Below are 15517 nucleotides of genomic sequence, written 5' to 3'. Positions count from 1 at the left end.
GAAAGCCACCTTGGCCGACATTTAGTCGAAGATTGAAAACCAAATGTCCTTGATTGCTGAACCCTTCCCCGACTGGGTGTGAATAATCCTGTCTGGCAATTGCTTTGCCGTTACTATTCATCCATTGGCACACCATCCGCATGGTCTCGCCAATATACCATTACTGAGTGTCTTGTGGTATCTTGTGGTAACATTGCCTGCTGCATATGTGACAAACAACATTGCCTGAGTCACATGAGTATCTGTCGTGTACGTGGTGGGTGGTGTACCAACGGGTGATGGTAGTGTCCATGTCTTGCAAAGGTTGCGAAGGCATGGTGCTGTGGTGTTGTGGTTAATGCTATGTGAAGGCTGAGTAGTTTACTGCAAACGGTCGTATGTTATAATTTTGCTCGGTGTTTGAAGGTGAGAATTGAAGCCATGCGGATGTTCTTAGTGAGATGCTCATCATCATCGGTGACATGCTGAATCCTGTGAAGAACGTGCTGAACTCCAGGAAAGTACTGACGATGAAAATAGTCGCATCCTCTGCCTGTCTACTGACGAGTTCACAGCAGATTTTCACTGTGGCACACCGGAATTGGCGATCAATAAGTTCAACATGTACCCTATCATCATGAGGATATCCTTCAAAATCTTTAGGTGTCTGTCGCATTATTCCTCATCTGAGCGATCCCTGTGCAGGTGAAGCGCTTGTCCTTACGGTATGGCTTCTTTAATATATTTAGGGTGGAAGCTGGAGAATGCAGCATCGTGTGTTTATCCTTGGGCTTGCGGTGGAGTGAGATGCTGATGTGTTATTTCTTAATTTTGGTTTGTGATGTGTTTGGTTGTATCATCCTTATAAATGGAATAGGCATTCAGTTAAAACCACGAACAGAAATACCAGGAGCATCTCAGCAGATCTTACAGTGTCTATTCAGAAAGAATCAGAGACAAATATTTCAAAACTTCATCAGAACTCGGTAATCTCCCACAGGCACTGCCAAACTGGTTAGATTCGGAAGCAGTTTCTGCCTTTGCTTCAGATTCCCAGAATCGACAGTTCTTTACATTAACCATTAAAGCAATGCAGAAACTTTTAAAATCGTTCGTCATACCAAAGGTTTTTGTTTGGCAAACATTTTCCTGACCCCATTAGAAACACGAAACGGTGCTGCACAGAAAACAGATGCATTATGAACATCAATCGCTGTCGCCCTGGAGCTATTGAACCAGTAACATTTCAGTTAACAGTCGAATGAGCTGATACTTCCAACCTAACACCTTGGATGATCCTCGAAAGCAGTCTGTGATTGACCTCCAACTTCAGGATGCCATTCCCACAACAACAACTGTCCTCTATCAGTTTTAATTTTCCGAAATAAGGACTAGGACATTCATAATGGCGACATGGGAACAGTCTGATCCCATCCACGACAGACACACCCATGTCACTGGGAACCATCTCTACTCCAATCGGGAACATCTCTCTTCGAACCTCTCAGTATCTTGTGTGGTATCGAGTATTTTCATTGTCCCAGTGTCCATACAAGGTTTGTATTCCTCATGTACAGGACCGAGAATTACTTCAATGTCTCCAATCAGTTGTTGTCCTGAGAACATGAGAATCAATGTCCCGTCCACTTAAAGAACGGGAAGTTGTCCTGACTGTTTCCGATCAGTCTGACAATTCACCCTACTTCATTCTCCTCTGAGTTCTTTTCCCAAAGAGTTTCTGAAGATTCACGAAGCTGGAGACTGGGTGACGTGCTTTACCTTCTTAACATTTTTTCACCTGACAAGTGACAATATTTTCCCAAATTCTGTTCACAATCGTCTGTATTTCACCATGTCCAGGGATGAGAAGTCACGTTTTGTGGAGGGATTCCCGATGTTGGTGAGTTTCGCTTTGGAGCAAAGATGGTTTGTCAGCAATTTCCTGCGGCTATTTGTAATGATGGGAAAATTAGTGGTGGGGATTGGCTCTTCGACGAGCGGGGGGAAGTGTTGCCACTGACCAGAGTTAGTGAACGGAGGACTGCGGTAAAAGGAATCTATTCAAAAGCAGCACTTCAGCAAAGTACATTCAAAGAATACTGCAAAATCTCAATGGGTCTGGCAGTAACTGTGAAAAGAGAAACGGAGATAATGTTTTAAGTGTGTTGCATTTTTGATTAATAACTTGAGTTTGCTAAGTCTAATCAACTGACTGGTCTTGTTTGTTGAGACGACATTTCTTAACAGTGAGTGAAAACTCGTCCTGCATGACATCACTGAAAACGGAGCCAGCAGAATTCGAACCTGCGGAGGGAAGCCCCAATGGATTTCTAATCCATCATCTGTATCACGCGGCCATGACTACACGCGTGCAATGCTGTCTTAGTATGTCTTATGTAATGGAAAGTTCCAACCTGAAACACCAGGATTTGGCTTTTCCTGGTCCCCCAGTATTCGCTGTCAGACTATCTTGCTTTCGAAAGGAGGAGGATGCTGGGTGCCAAGAAAAGCCAAATCCTGGTGTTTCAGTTTGGAACTTTCCATTACATAAGACATACTAACACAGCATTGCGTGCGTGTAGTCATGGCCGCAGCAATTTGAATTGCACACATATTGATGAGAGATAAAGTGGATGGGTAGGATCCATTTTCATGTGCAGAGAGGTGAATAAACACAGCACTGGATCGCGAAAGAAAAATGTCCTTGCATTAGGTCGGCACGGTGGCACAGTGGTTAACACTGCTGGCTGACAGCGCGAGAAACCCGCGTTCAATTGCCGCCTCAGGCGACTGACTGTGTGGAGTTTGCTCGCTTCCCCCATGTCTGCGTGTGTTTCCTCCGGGTGCTCCGGTTTCCTCCCACAGTCCAAAGATGTGCAGGTCAGGTCAGGCGAATTGGCCACGCTAAATTGCTCGTAGTGTTAAGTAAGGGGTAAATGTAGGGGTGTGGGTGGGTTGTGCTTTGGCGCGGCGGTGTGGACTTGTTGGCCTGAAGGCCCTGTTTCCCCACTGTCAGTAATCTAATTTGTCTAGCCCTATTCACTGCCAGTAGAATTACGCTCATTGAAGTCTTCTTGAAAAGATTCACCACTGGCAAATCTGATGTGCAAATTAGGTCTACTATTTTTAATCAGAGGTCAAAATATGAAAATGTTTCAAATACACGGAACTGCACTGGAGAGTGCATACCTACCTTCAGGAGCTTATTCTGCTCTGATGTACACCCCCGAGAAATTGGGACGAGAATGCGTTCTCACAGCTGAAGGGATCAAACATTAAAGAAAATAATAAGGAGGATATTCACTCTTTCAGAGGGTAGCAAATCTGTGGGTTTCCCAAGAACAGAGGGCTGTGAAGGCGAGGTGTATTCAAGGCTGTTATAGACAGACATGGAGCATCACGGAGATGAGGATAAAAACGAGGGTTGAGAATTAACCAAATCAGCCATGATCTCATTGAATGTTGTCGCAGACTTGATAGGCTAAATTGCTTCCATCTGCTCTCGTATCTTTGCCGTCATTTGGAAGATACCGGACACCATTTTAAAAGAAGAAAAGCACAAGTTTAGGGAGAGGTGGTTTCAATCAAACTGAATCAAAATTATTTATTGAGCGAAAAATCACACTTGGCATGTTTCCAGATTTCTTTGCTAGCATGACGAGCAGAGTTGATCAAGGTCGTCTGACTGTACTTGGGCATGAAACAAACAAAGATTAGTGACATAATCTTCATTTTCTTTATGTCAAAAGTAATATCTTTCCTGATGGTCACAACAAAGGAGATGCTTTCCAAGAAAAGACAGAGACTAAGTCAACTGTAAACTCATCGATGACCAAAATATGGCTCGCGTTGTTCTCTGGGACAGATATGATTTATTGATTATTGTCATCCAAACTTTTTTTTACCATTGAACCGTGAGTGGGAGATTGGAAACTAAGATCACCCGTAACTATTGCCATCTTTTATCACTCACATGTAGTATTTGTTTCTTGTACGTAGTGGTTACTGCGAGTGCACTTGTAAACTACACCTGCGGATGACTTCTTTCCTCACTGGTCCTCATTTCTCCACAAACACGTTTTACATCCTTATCTCCTGAATCAAAGTAATATGCAACCAATTAATAAATGTCACTAATACCTTGGCATTTCACACGCCTCCGTTTGTCACCTTCCAATGTAAATTAATAATTTTCCATGTTGCAATTGCACACAATAAGAGATAACAAAATACAGGGAGGTGTACCAGGTTTGCAAACGCACGCTATTGAAGCTAAAACGCAGGTTTCTGCCCAAAATACGATCACGGAAGCATGCACCGAATCGTCAGGAAGCACACAATAAGTCCAGTTCCAGAGGGTATGACAGGAACAGCACCGGAAAAACCACCAAATTCCTTCTATCGGCTAATATTTTGGATGTACATCTCAATGAGCAATCGAGTTTTACATATGTTCCAACAGTAGTTACAACACAAGGAATTAACCAGTGCTACAGACGGTACAAGCCCCTGAATCAGAAACACTCAATGCCCTACATACAACTACAAGAACATCTGCCCGTGGCGTATACGGGCTGGCTGAAGTTCATGATTGCAGCTCGCTCGTTGTCCGACTGTTTCTCCGATATAGTGTTTCGTGCAGTCCCTGCGTGGAATCTTGACAACCACATTTGTCCTGCACAAGATGGGCATTGGATATTGTTTTCTGGTGAGCTTTCCCTCAGCGAGGCTGTTGGTTTATGTGCTGTCCTAAATCCGTGTGTTCAGAGGAGTCTGGCTATCAGTTTCCAGAAATTTATTTTATTAAAGGGAAGCAAGGTGTTTCAATTGCTTTATGGCATATCCTAGTTGACAATTTAGTGTGCCAGACATCTGGGAATGCAGTTGTGGGATACATATTCTAGGCAAAGAATTTGTGTGGCCGTCACTAATTGGCACGGCCAACTGTCCCGAGTAGCTATACGTACAGACAGAAAACATCCTCGAGAGCAGCACAACAGTAATAGAACATGGCAATCAGAAGGCAGCCAGAGATTTTCTAGAAGCAGGGCACCCATCCATGGATTCCATCAATAAACACATTGATCAGAATCCAATCTGTAACACCAACAACTGGACCCAGCGGCACTGAAACTAAATCAATTCCAACCGCCACAGGACAGTATGCTTCACAACAGGCTCTGCAACCCTGAGGATGTTACCCAGAACTGTGAGGATCCCACTTCCCAGCACCGCAAAACATTCCAACAACATCTCCATGAAGCACACGAGCTTTGCATCTTTCTGCTCCAAAGCACTCCGATTTTTCACAGCAGAGAATTGTACACTGAACCCCCGCGTGCAAGGTGAGGATGCCAAACCCAACACGATCAATAATGACAGTGAGAGCGAGGGCAACAATTTCAATTGTCATATGGACAGCCACAAACACTGTCTTTGAAAGCTACCTTTAAATATGAAAGTCTGTGCAGCAGTATAATCGGGGAACCAAGCAGCCTGCGCTGGGTATTCATATTTCAGACAATTTCCTTTGTTCACCGTTTTCACAGAAAGTGAATGGATGTTACTATTTCATTGCTGATACGAAACCAGATTCTGCATTGTATCTGCTCGCCGTTTTTGTTGTTGCAGTGGCGAAAAGGTTGGCAATCGCGATGAGAAATGTTTTTTGTATTTCTCGCATTTCCTTCATTACTGTCCTGGTGAAGGGGGGTGGCGATTGGTCCTCTCGATCAGATGGAGTCATCAGCGCATTGTTGACCTAATTTCATCACGAGTGCAATTGGTAAACTTCATGTTTCATGGATTATTGCTGTTCCGTTTTGTTTTATGTTTGTTGAGCACTTCGTGTGACTTGGCAATGCACTAAATCTCCAGTATGTCCTGAATTGCCTCGCTGCCGTTTCTCTGAGCAGTTCATGACATAATCGGATTGCACTGCAACAAAGGCAGCATGCATGCTTCGGTGTGCCTGGCAATGGTCCACCCTTTTTGTTTTGCTTCTGTTCCACATGAAGAGCTGTCAGTTTCTGGATTCGTTGGAGAGCTGAGGGGGGTAACATTATCCGTGCGGAATTATTCTTCAGCCAAACTCTTTAATGGCAAAGTTGGGAAGATGCCAAACGAATGGTCATTGGCAGCAAAAGTCCGGAAAGACCCTCATCGCTGGGTCAACTCGTCCCATCCACCCTCCAGAAAGAAAGGCAAACGCGCTTACTGCCTAACAAACAGAGTGCATTTTTTGCAAATGGTCCATTAAAACTGGTGTCAGCTGCGGGAGCACATCAACGATGCCGAGCACGGAAAAATACCCTACTATCGAACATGTCCCTGCTGAACAGATAACCGAAATTAATTGAACCATATTTGCCAAAATGTGTTCCTTATCTCTCCGAACGCTTCCTGTGTATATACCCATTCGGGATGCCATTGAATTTGCTTTAAATGTGGCAAATCATTCTGCACACACAAAAATGTCTGAGTGAACTCGCTGAGTTTCTGCATGACACCATGACCAAACTTTGGGCCAAAGTTGGAAACTGCGACTAGAATAGATGGCTCTCTGATTAGCCGCAATGCACAAAGGGCGGAATGGCCTTTCCCCACTTTGTAAATCTTCGAAAACAAGTTGAAAATAATCTGCAACGAAAATGTTCGTGTGAGGATTTACTTGTGAGGATTCGGTACTCTCAGCACCGTGGCCCGGATCGTATTCCCGCTCATGGAATGGTTGTATTGTTCAGCAAACATATCGGTGTATCAGTACTTCTGCCGATTTTCCGATGCTGGCAGGTCATTGGTTTTGTCCAAAACATTATGAAGGTTAACATAAAACAAATAGCTGCAGTAGCTGGAAATCTGAGCCAAAAACGAAAATTGTTTGTGGAACGCAGCAAGACTGGCAACAGAAACGTCGACTTGCCCGCTCATCGGATGCTACCTGACCTGCTGTGCTTTTCCAGCATCACTCTGATCTAAAATCTGGTTTCCAGCATCTGTAGTCCTCACTTTTACATCGTTCCTTCGGTGTCGCTGGTTCCCAATGCAAGAACTCCATCTCTAGCGGTTTCATGTCTGTACCTCCGTGCTGAGGATTTGAAGAGTGAAGAAAAGTAACTCACCCCCTCTATCTCTGGTGTAATTAGAGACTGAAAATGAATCGTGTCACATTGAAATATATCGAGATGCGACTTAATGTTTGTCTTTTATTGGGAAACATCTCTTTCATTGTAACCATCAGGAAAGATCATTTCGTTCGCCAGAAAAAGAAATGAATATGTCACTATTTGTTTGCTTCAGGTCCAAGAATACTCAGACCAATAGCTCCCTTGTTTGCCTCTGCTGGTCATGTTCGCAAAGAGATCTAGCAAATTGCCAAGTGCGATTTTCCTTTCAATAAATAATTTTGACTCAGTTTGGCTGCAAATATCTTTTCCTACCTTTGTGCTTTTCTTCTTTTACATTGGTGTCTCGCACCTTACAAATGACAGCAAAGGTATGAAAGGAGATGGAAGCATTTAGCTCAAGTCAGCAAGAGCTTTCAATGAGATCACGGCTGATTTAGCAATTCTCAACGCTACTGCGCTGTCTGTTGTCATGGCCGAGTGGTTAAGGCGATGGATTAGAAATCCATTGGCATTTCCCCACGTAGGTTCGAATCCTGCTGACTACGTACGAATACTTTCCTGCTGGAATAATTTTCGAACAAAGTTCAGAAAACCTATTTTGCAAACCAGGCCAGTAATTTGATTAGACTTGGGAAACTCGAGTTCTTCATCAGAAACGTTCCATATTTAAATCATTATCTCTGTGTCTCTTTCCAGATACACTGCTCGACACAACGGGTTTCTGCAGTTTTTATTGAACGTCCTAAACAGAAGTGCTGCTTTTCATGAGATTCCATGTCCTCTGTTCTCTGACTCGGGTCAGTGGCAACACTTCCTCCTGCTCGTCAAAGTGCTCATTCCCCACCGCTCCCTCTCCGGTCATTACAAACAACCGCAGGAAATTGCCACTTAAACATCTTTGTTCCAAAGTGAAACTCACCTGCCTCGGGAATCTCTCCACCAAACGGGACTTCTTCTCCCTGGACATGGTGCAAGCCAGAGGATTGTGAAGAGATACTGTGAAAATATTTTCAGTTGGCAGTTAGAAAAATGTTTAAGAAGCAAACCATATAATTTAGGCTGCAGCTTTGGAAATCTTGAGAAACTCTTTGGGAAATGGAATCAGAGGAGGATGAAGAAGTGTGAACTGTCGGACCGAGTAGAGGACGGGACATTGACTCTGATGTTCTCGGGACAGGAACTGATCTGAGACATTGAAAGAATTCTCGCTCACGTACGTGAGGAATGCAAACTTCATCTGGACTCTGGTACAATGAAAAAGTCTGGAACACTCAAGAAAAAATCCAAAGATTGACTGGGATCACGACAGTACGAGTACTATAGATGGGTCAGTTTTTGCCCAGTGTGTGCAGGAGGGCTTCCTGACTCAGTATGTAGACATGCCTTCAAGGGACGAAGCCACTTTCGATTTAGTACTGGGTAACGAGCCTGGCCAGGTTTTAGATTCGGAAGTAGGTGAGCACTTTGGAGACAGCGATCCCAATTCTCTCAGGTTTACTTTCGTGATTGAAAGGGATAGGTGTACTTTACGGAGCAAAAGGTTCAGCTGGTGGAAGGGAAATTACGATGCAATGAGGTAAGATTTTGAATGGATAGAATGTGGTAGGAAACTGCAGGGGGGTGAGCACATTAAAATGTGGAGCTTATTCAATGAAAAGCTCCTGTGTGTCCTAGATAAGTATGTACCTGTCAGGCAGAGAGGAAGATATAGAACGCGTGAGCCGTGGTTTACTAAGGAAGTAGAATCCCTGGTCAAGAAGACCAAGAAGTCTTATGTTAGGATAAAATGTGAAAACTCAGTTAGAGCGCTCGATGGTTCCAACGATATTAGGAAAGACCTATAAAGAGAGCTGAGAAGAGCCAGGAGGAGACATGAGAAGTTGTTGGCAGATAGGTTCAGGGTTAACCCGAAGGCTTTCCACAGGTATGCCAGGAATGAAAGCATGACGAGAGTTAAATTTGGGACAATCAAGGATAATAGTGGGAAGTGTGTGTGGAGTCAGAGGAGATAGGGGAAGCACTAAATAAATATTTTTCGACAGTATTCGCTATTGAAAATGAAAATGTTGGCGAGGAAGGTATAGAGATACTTGCGTCTAGACTAGAAGAGATTGAGGTTCACAAGGAAGAGATATTCGAAATACTGCAGAGTTCAAAGTTCGTGCGAAGATTTGTAGCTCGGGTGCTCGTTGTTGTGGTTCTGTTCGCCGAGCTGGAAATTATTGTTGCAAACGTTTCGTCTCCTGGCTAGGCGACATCATCAGTGCTTGGGAGCCTCCTGCGAAGCGCTTCTTTGATGTTTCCTCCGTTGTTTATAGTGGTCTGTCGCTGCCGCTTCCGGTTGTCAGTTTTAGCTGTCCGCTGTAGTGGTTGGTATATTGGGACAAGGTCGATGTGTTTGTTGATGGAGTTTGTGGATGAATGCCATGCATCTAGGAATTCCCTGGCTGTTCTCTGTCTGGCTTGCCCTATGATAGTAGTGTTGTCCCAGTCGAATTCATGTTGCTGGTTGCCTGCGTGTGTGGCTACTAAGGATAGCTGGTTGTGTCGTTTCGTGGCTAGTTGATGTTCATGTATGCGGATTGTTAGCTGTCTTCCTTTTTGTCCTATATAGTGTTTTGTGCAGTCCTTGCATGGTATTTTGTAAACTACATTAGTTTTGCTCATGTTGGGTATCGGGTCCTTCGTTCTGGTGAGTTGTTGTCTGTGCGTGGCTGTTGGTTTGTGTGCCGTTATGAATCCTAGGGGTCGCAGTAGTCTGGCTGTCAGTTCTGAGATGTTCCTGATGTATGGTAGTGTGGCTAGTCCTTTTGGTTGTGGTATGTCCTCGTTCCGTGGTCATTCTCTTAGGCATCTGTTGATGAATTTGAGCGGGTATCCGTTTTTGGCGAATACCTTGTATAGGTGTTCATCTTCTTCTTTTTGCAGTTCTGGTGTGTGCAGTGTGTTGTGGCCCTTTTGAATAGTGTCCTGATGCAGCTTCGTTTGTGTGTGTTGGGGTGGTTACTTTCATAGTTTAGGACTTCGTCTGTGTGTGTGGCTTTCCTGTATACCCTTGTAGGGGATTCTCCATTCGGTGTTCTCTGTACCATCACGTCTCGGAATGGGAGTTGGCTATCCTTTACTTCTTCTCTCGTGAATCGGATTCCTGTGAGTGTGGCGTTGATGATCCAGTGTGTTTTTTTTTCTATTACCGTGTTTTTAATGATTACAAACGTGTCATCGACATATCTGACCCAGAGTTTAGGTTGAATTTGTGGTAGGACTGTTTGTTCTCACCTTTGCGTAACTGCCTCTGCTATGAGTCCCGAGATTGGTGATCCCATGGGTGGTTGATTTGTTCGTATGTCTGGTTGTTGAATGTGAAATGTGTTGTGAGGCACAAGTCCAGTAGTTTAAGACCCGATACCCAACATGAGCAAAACTAATGTAGTGTACAAAATACCATGCAAGGACTGCACAAAACACGATATAGGGCAAACAGGAAGACAGCTAACAATCCGCATGCATGAACATCAACTAGCCACGAAACGACACGACCAGATATCCTTAGTAGCCACACACGCAGACAACAAGCAACATGAATTCGACTGGGACAACACTACTATGATAGGGCAAGGCAGACATAGAACAGCCAGGGAATTCCTAGAGGCATGGCATTCATCCACAAACTCCATCAACAAACACATCGACCTGGACCCAATATACCAACCACTACAGCGGACAGCTGAAACTGACAAACGGAAGCGGCAGGGACAAACCACTATAAACACCGGAGGAAACATCAAAGAAGCGCTTCGCAGGAGGCTCCCAAGCACTGATGATGTCCCCCAGCCAGGGGACGAAACGTTTGCAACAAAAACTTCCAGCTTGGCGAACAGAACCACAACATACTCCAGAGTGTGAAAATAGATAAGTCAGCTGGGCCGGATGGGATCTATCTGATGTTGTTTAGCAAAAGCACTGCAGGAAGGTACAAATCAAGCTGATGCAACAACGGCTCGTTTTGAGCCGCTAATTTGCAGTGAAGTGGTGGCGCCAATAAAAGGTGTCACGCATCTCGTCTAATTCCACATCCAGAGCTCGAAATGACCGGAGGTCTCTCGCTGAGTATCTGCAGGGTCTTGCTTGGATGACACCATGACACTTTTTCACTGGAGTGGATCATGAAATCGCGTCGTGACTGTGAATAAAACGATGGAAACTTCCAGCAGAGAAGGACGCGACCCTGAAGCAGGCAGCTGAGGACAAATGTTTCTCCTTTTCCCGTGAAAGGCACTGCTTCACAAATTGGAAACTTCGAAGTGAAGCAGTGTTGGTGATTATCTTCGCTGCTTGTTCACCTTTTTAATTCTGATTCCGTGAAAGTCCATGGCATTACATATCCACATTCTGCCAAGTGCAGGCTTGTCTCTTGGGCCAGTGGCGTAATGGATAATGCGTCTGACTTGTTTCGCTTTAACCGTGGTCTACGTTGACGCTCCCCTGTGAAGTCCTGGCGGGACGTCGCCTCTGTGCTTCCGCATTTAAAACTTGCATTTGTCCTATTGTCCATTTCAAATTCCAACTCTCCACAACGGACACCTCCGTCAGTTTGGGGGTATCTTACTGTGTGTCTCCCTCTGTGGGTGAAAATGAGCATGAGTTCCTCAAAAGACTGACAATTCGTTGTGGAAGTGTCATACTTCTGCCCCGTTATTGTGCCATTTAAGAACATAGGATAACCTCATTGACATTTGCCCTGGAAACATTAGAACACACGAGACTTTGAGCTAAAGTTGGAAACTGCGACTAGAATGGATGGCTCTCTGATTAGCCGCAATGCACATGGACGGAATGGCCTTTTCCCACTTTGTAAATCTTCGAAGACAAGTTGAAAATAATCTGCCACGAAAATGTTCAGAAAGGGTGTTTTATTTACACCAAATACTATAGTATCTATCGCCTTGTCTTGTTATTTACTTGTGAGGATTCGGTACTCTCAGCACCGTGGCCCGGATCGTATTCCCGATATTGGAATGGTTGTATTGTTCAGCAAACATATCGGTGTATCAGTACTTCTGCCGATTTTCCGATGCTGGCAGGTCATTGGTTTTGTCCAAAACATTATGAAGGTTAACATAAAACAAATAGCTGCAGCTTCTGGAAATCTGAGCCAAAAATGAAAATTGTTTGAGGAACGCAGCAGGACTGGCAACAGAAACGTCGACTTGCCTGCTCTTCGGATGCTGCCTGATCTGCTGTGCTTTTCCAGCATCACTCTGATCTAAAATCTGGTTTCCAGCATCTGCAGTCCTCACTTTTGCCTAGTTCCTTCAGTGTCGCTGGTTCCCAATTCAAGTACTCCATCTCTAGCGGTTTCATGTCTGTACCTCCGTGCTGAGGAGTTGAAGAGTGAAGAAAAGTAACTCACCCCCTCCATCTCTGGGGTAATTTGGGACGGAAAATGAATCGTGTCACATTGAAATATATCTAGATGTGACTGAATCTTTGTCTTTTATTGGGAACCGTCTCTTTCATTGTAACCATCAGGAAAGAAAATTTCGTTCGCCGGAAAAAGAAATGAATATGTCACTAACCTTTGTTTGCTTCAGGTCCAAGAATACTCAGATCAATAGCTCCCTTGCTTACCTCTGCTGGTCATGTTCGCAAAGAGATCTAGCAAATTGCCAAGTGTGATTTTCCTTTCAATAAATAATTTTGACTCAGTTTGGCTGCAAATATCTTTTCCTACCTTTGTGCTTTTCTTCTTTTACATTGGTGTCTCGCACCTTACAAATGACAGCAAAGGTATGAAAGGAGATGGAAGCATTTAGCTCAAGTCAGCGAGAGCTTTCAATGAGATCACGGCTGATTTGGTCATTGCTCAACCCTGCTGCGCTGTCTGTAGTCATGGCCGAGTGGTTAAGGCGATGGATTAGAAATCCATTGGGGTTTCCCCACGTAGGTTCGAATCCTGCTGGCTACGTTATGAATGCTTTCCTGCTGGAACCGTTTTCGCTCAAAGTTCAGAAAACCTATTTTGCAAACCAGGCCGGTAATTTGATTAGACTTGGGAAACGAGCCTGACCAGGTTTTAGATTCGGAAGTAGGTGAGCACTTTGGAGACAGCGATCACAATTCTCTCAGGTTTACTTTCGTGATTGAAAGGGATAGGTGTACTCCACGGAGCAAGAGTTTCATCTGGTGGAAGAGAAATTACGATGTATCGAGGTAAGATTTAGGAAGCGTAGAATGTGGTAGGAAACTGCAGGGGGTGAGCACATTAAAAATGTTGAGCTTATTCAAGGAAAAGCTCCTGTGTGTCCTAGATAAGTATGTACCTGTCAGGCAAGTAGGAAGATATAGAACGCGTGAGCCGTGGTTTACTAAGGAAGTGGAATCCCTGGTCAAGAAGAACAAGAAGTCTTATGTTAGGACAAAATGTGAAAACTCAGTTAGAGCGCTCGAGGGTTCCAACGATATCAGGAAAGACGTATAAAGAGAGCTGAGAAGAGCCAGGAGGAGACATGAGAAGTTGTTGGCAGATAGGATCAGGGTTAACCCTAAGGCTTTCCTTCGGTATGTCAGGAATAAAAGAATGACGAGAGTTAAATTTGGGACAATCAAGGATAATCGTGGGAAGTTGTGTGTGGAGTCAGAGGAGATAGGGGAAGCGCTAAATAAATATTTTTCGACAGTGTTCGCTATAGAAAATGAAAATGTTGGCGAGTAAGGTATAGAGATACTTGCGTCTGGACTAGTAGAGATTGAGGTTCACAAGGATTAGGTGATAGAAATACTGGAGAGTGAGATAACAGACAAGTCCCCTGGGCCGGATGGGATCTGTCCTAGGATCCTCTGGGAAGCAAGGGAAGAGATTGATTAGCCTTTGGCGGCGATCGTTAAATCATCGTTGTCTACAGGAATAGTGCCTGTGGAATGGAGCATAGCATATGTTGTTCCCGTGTTCAAAAAGTGTCGTAGAGACAACCCTGGTAATTACAGACCATTGAGTCTCACTGCAGTTGTTGGTAATGTGTTGGAAAAGGTTATTATAGATAGGATTTATGACCATCTTGAAAAGAATAATCTGATCAGGGACAGTCCGCACGGTTTTGTGATGGGTAGGCCTTGCCGAACGAATCTTATTGACTTTTTTGACAAAGTGACCAAACAGGGAGATGACAGTAAACCGGTTGATGTGGTGTATATGGGTTTCAGAAAGTTGTTCGATAAGGTTCCCCACAATAGGATATTACACAAAATGCGGTGGAATGGAATTGTGGGAGAGATTGCAGCTTTGTTCAGAAATTGGCTTGCCAATAGAAAACATTGTTGTAGTTCTTCTTGGTGTCCAGGTACTGGCGGCGTACTACAAGGGTCAGTGTTAGGTCCACTGCTATTACATGAGATCTAACCTTGCCAATCAGTCTCCCATGGGGAACATTGTTGAAAGCCTTTCTGAAGTCCATATAGATCACATTTACTGCTCTGCCCTCATCAATCTTCTTTGTTACTTCTTCAAAAAACTCAATCAAATTTGTGAGACATGATTTCCCACGCACAAAGCCATGTTAACTGTCCCGAATCAGTCCTTGTCTTTCCAAATACATGTACATTCTGTTCTTCAGGATTCCTTCCAAGAATTGGAGTATTCTTGGCAGATGCAGCTTCATGACGGGAATGCGAGGTCATATACTTTGTTGGGAAGAATCAAAAGACACGCTACTATTAAAATCGATAGAAACGCAAAAGATGTGCAGTGCAGAGGAGTCACAGTGTTCTTATGCATGAAACGAACAAAGGTTAATCACATATTTATTTCTTGCTGGCAAAAGAAAGCCTTTTCTGATGCTCACAATTAAAGAGATGGTTTCCAAGAAAATAAGAAAATTAAGTCACCAGTAGAGTAATCAATTACCAAGATATCCCTCGTGATGTTTTATGTGACATGTGGGATTTTTTTGATTATGGTTCTCCAAACGTTTTTACAATGGAACCGAGAGTTTTAGATGGGAAGTTAAGATCACGCATGACTATTGCCATTTTTGTCACTCACACTCAATATTTTTTTCCTTGTACGATTTATTTCGCTTTGTGGTTACTGCGAGTGGGCTTGTAAACTACACATGCTTGTGAGTTCATTCCTCACTGTTCCTCAACTCCAGCCAAACAGACTTTACATCGTTATTTCCTGAATCAAGGTCATCTCTAACCATTGCATAAATGTCATTAAAACTTCGATATTTCACAGGCCTCTGTGTATCATCTTACAATATTAATTGATCCTTTACTGTATTGCAGTTGCGCATAAGAAGAGAACAATAGCATCGAGAATGGTGGACCTCCGCTTCACACACCCGTTATTGAAGCGAAAATGCAGATTACTGCCCATAATACGATCGTGGAAGCATGTGCCGAACCCTCAG

The 15517-nt window shown here is 43.9% G+C and overlaps 1 non-coding gene across 1 annotated transcript; it reads left to right on the top strand.

Annotated features, from left to right (window-relative positions):
* The first annotated feature begins 12992 nt into the window (after window positions 1–12992).
* Window positions 12993–13074, top strand: trnas-aga (transfer RNA serine (anticodon AGA)). The gene has a single exon. It is a non-coding gene; the product is annotated as a tRNA-Ser (tRNA).
* The last annotated feature ends 2443 nt before the right edge of the window (window positions 13075–15517 follow it).

Source organism: Chiloscyllium plagiosum, unplaced genomic scaffold (genome assembly GCF_037043375.1).
Source record: "Chiloscyllium plagiosum isolate Xiang-an unplaced genomic scaffold, Cpla_swu_hap1 HiC_scaffold_22, whole genome shotgun sequence".
NCBI classification, from domain to species: Eukaryota; Metazoa; Chordata; class Chondrichthyes; order Orectolobiformes; family Hemiscylliidae; genus Chiloscyllium; species Chiloscyllium plagiosum.
Note: the sequence above shows the minus strand (reverse complement) of the source record. Positions and strands in the feature narration are given on the sequence as shown.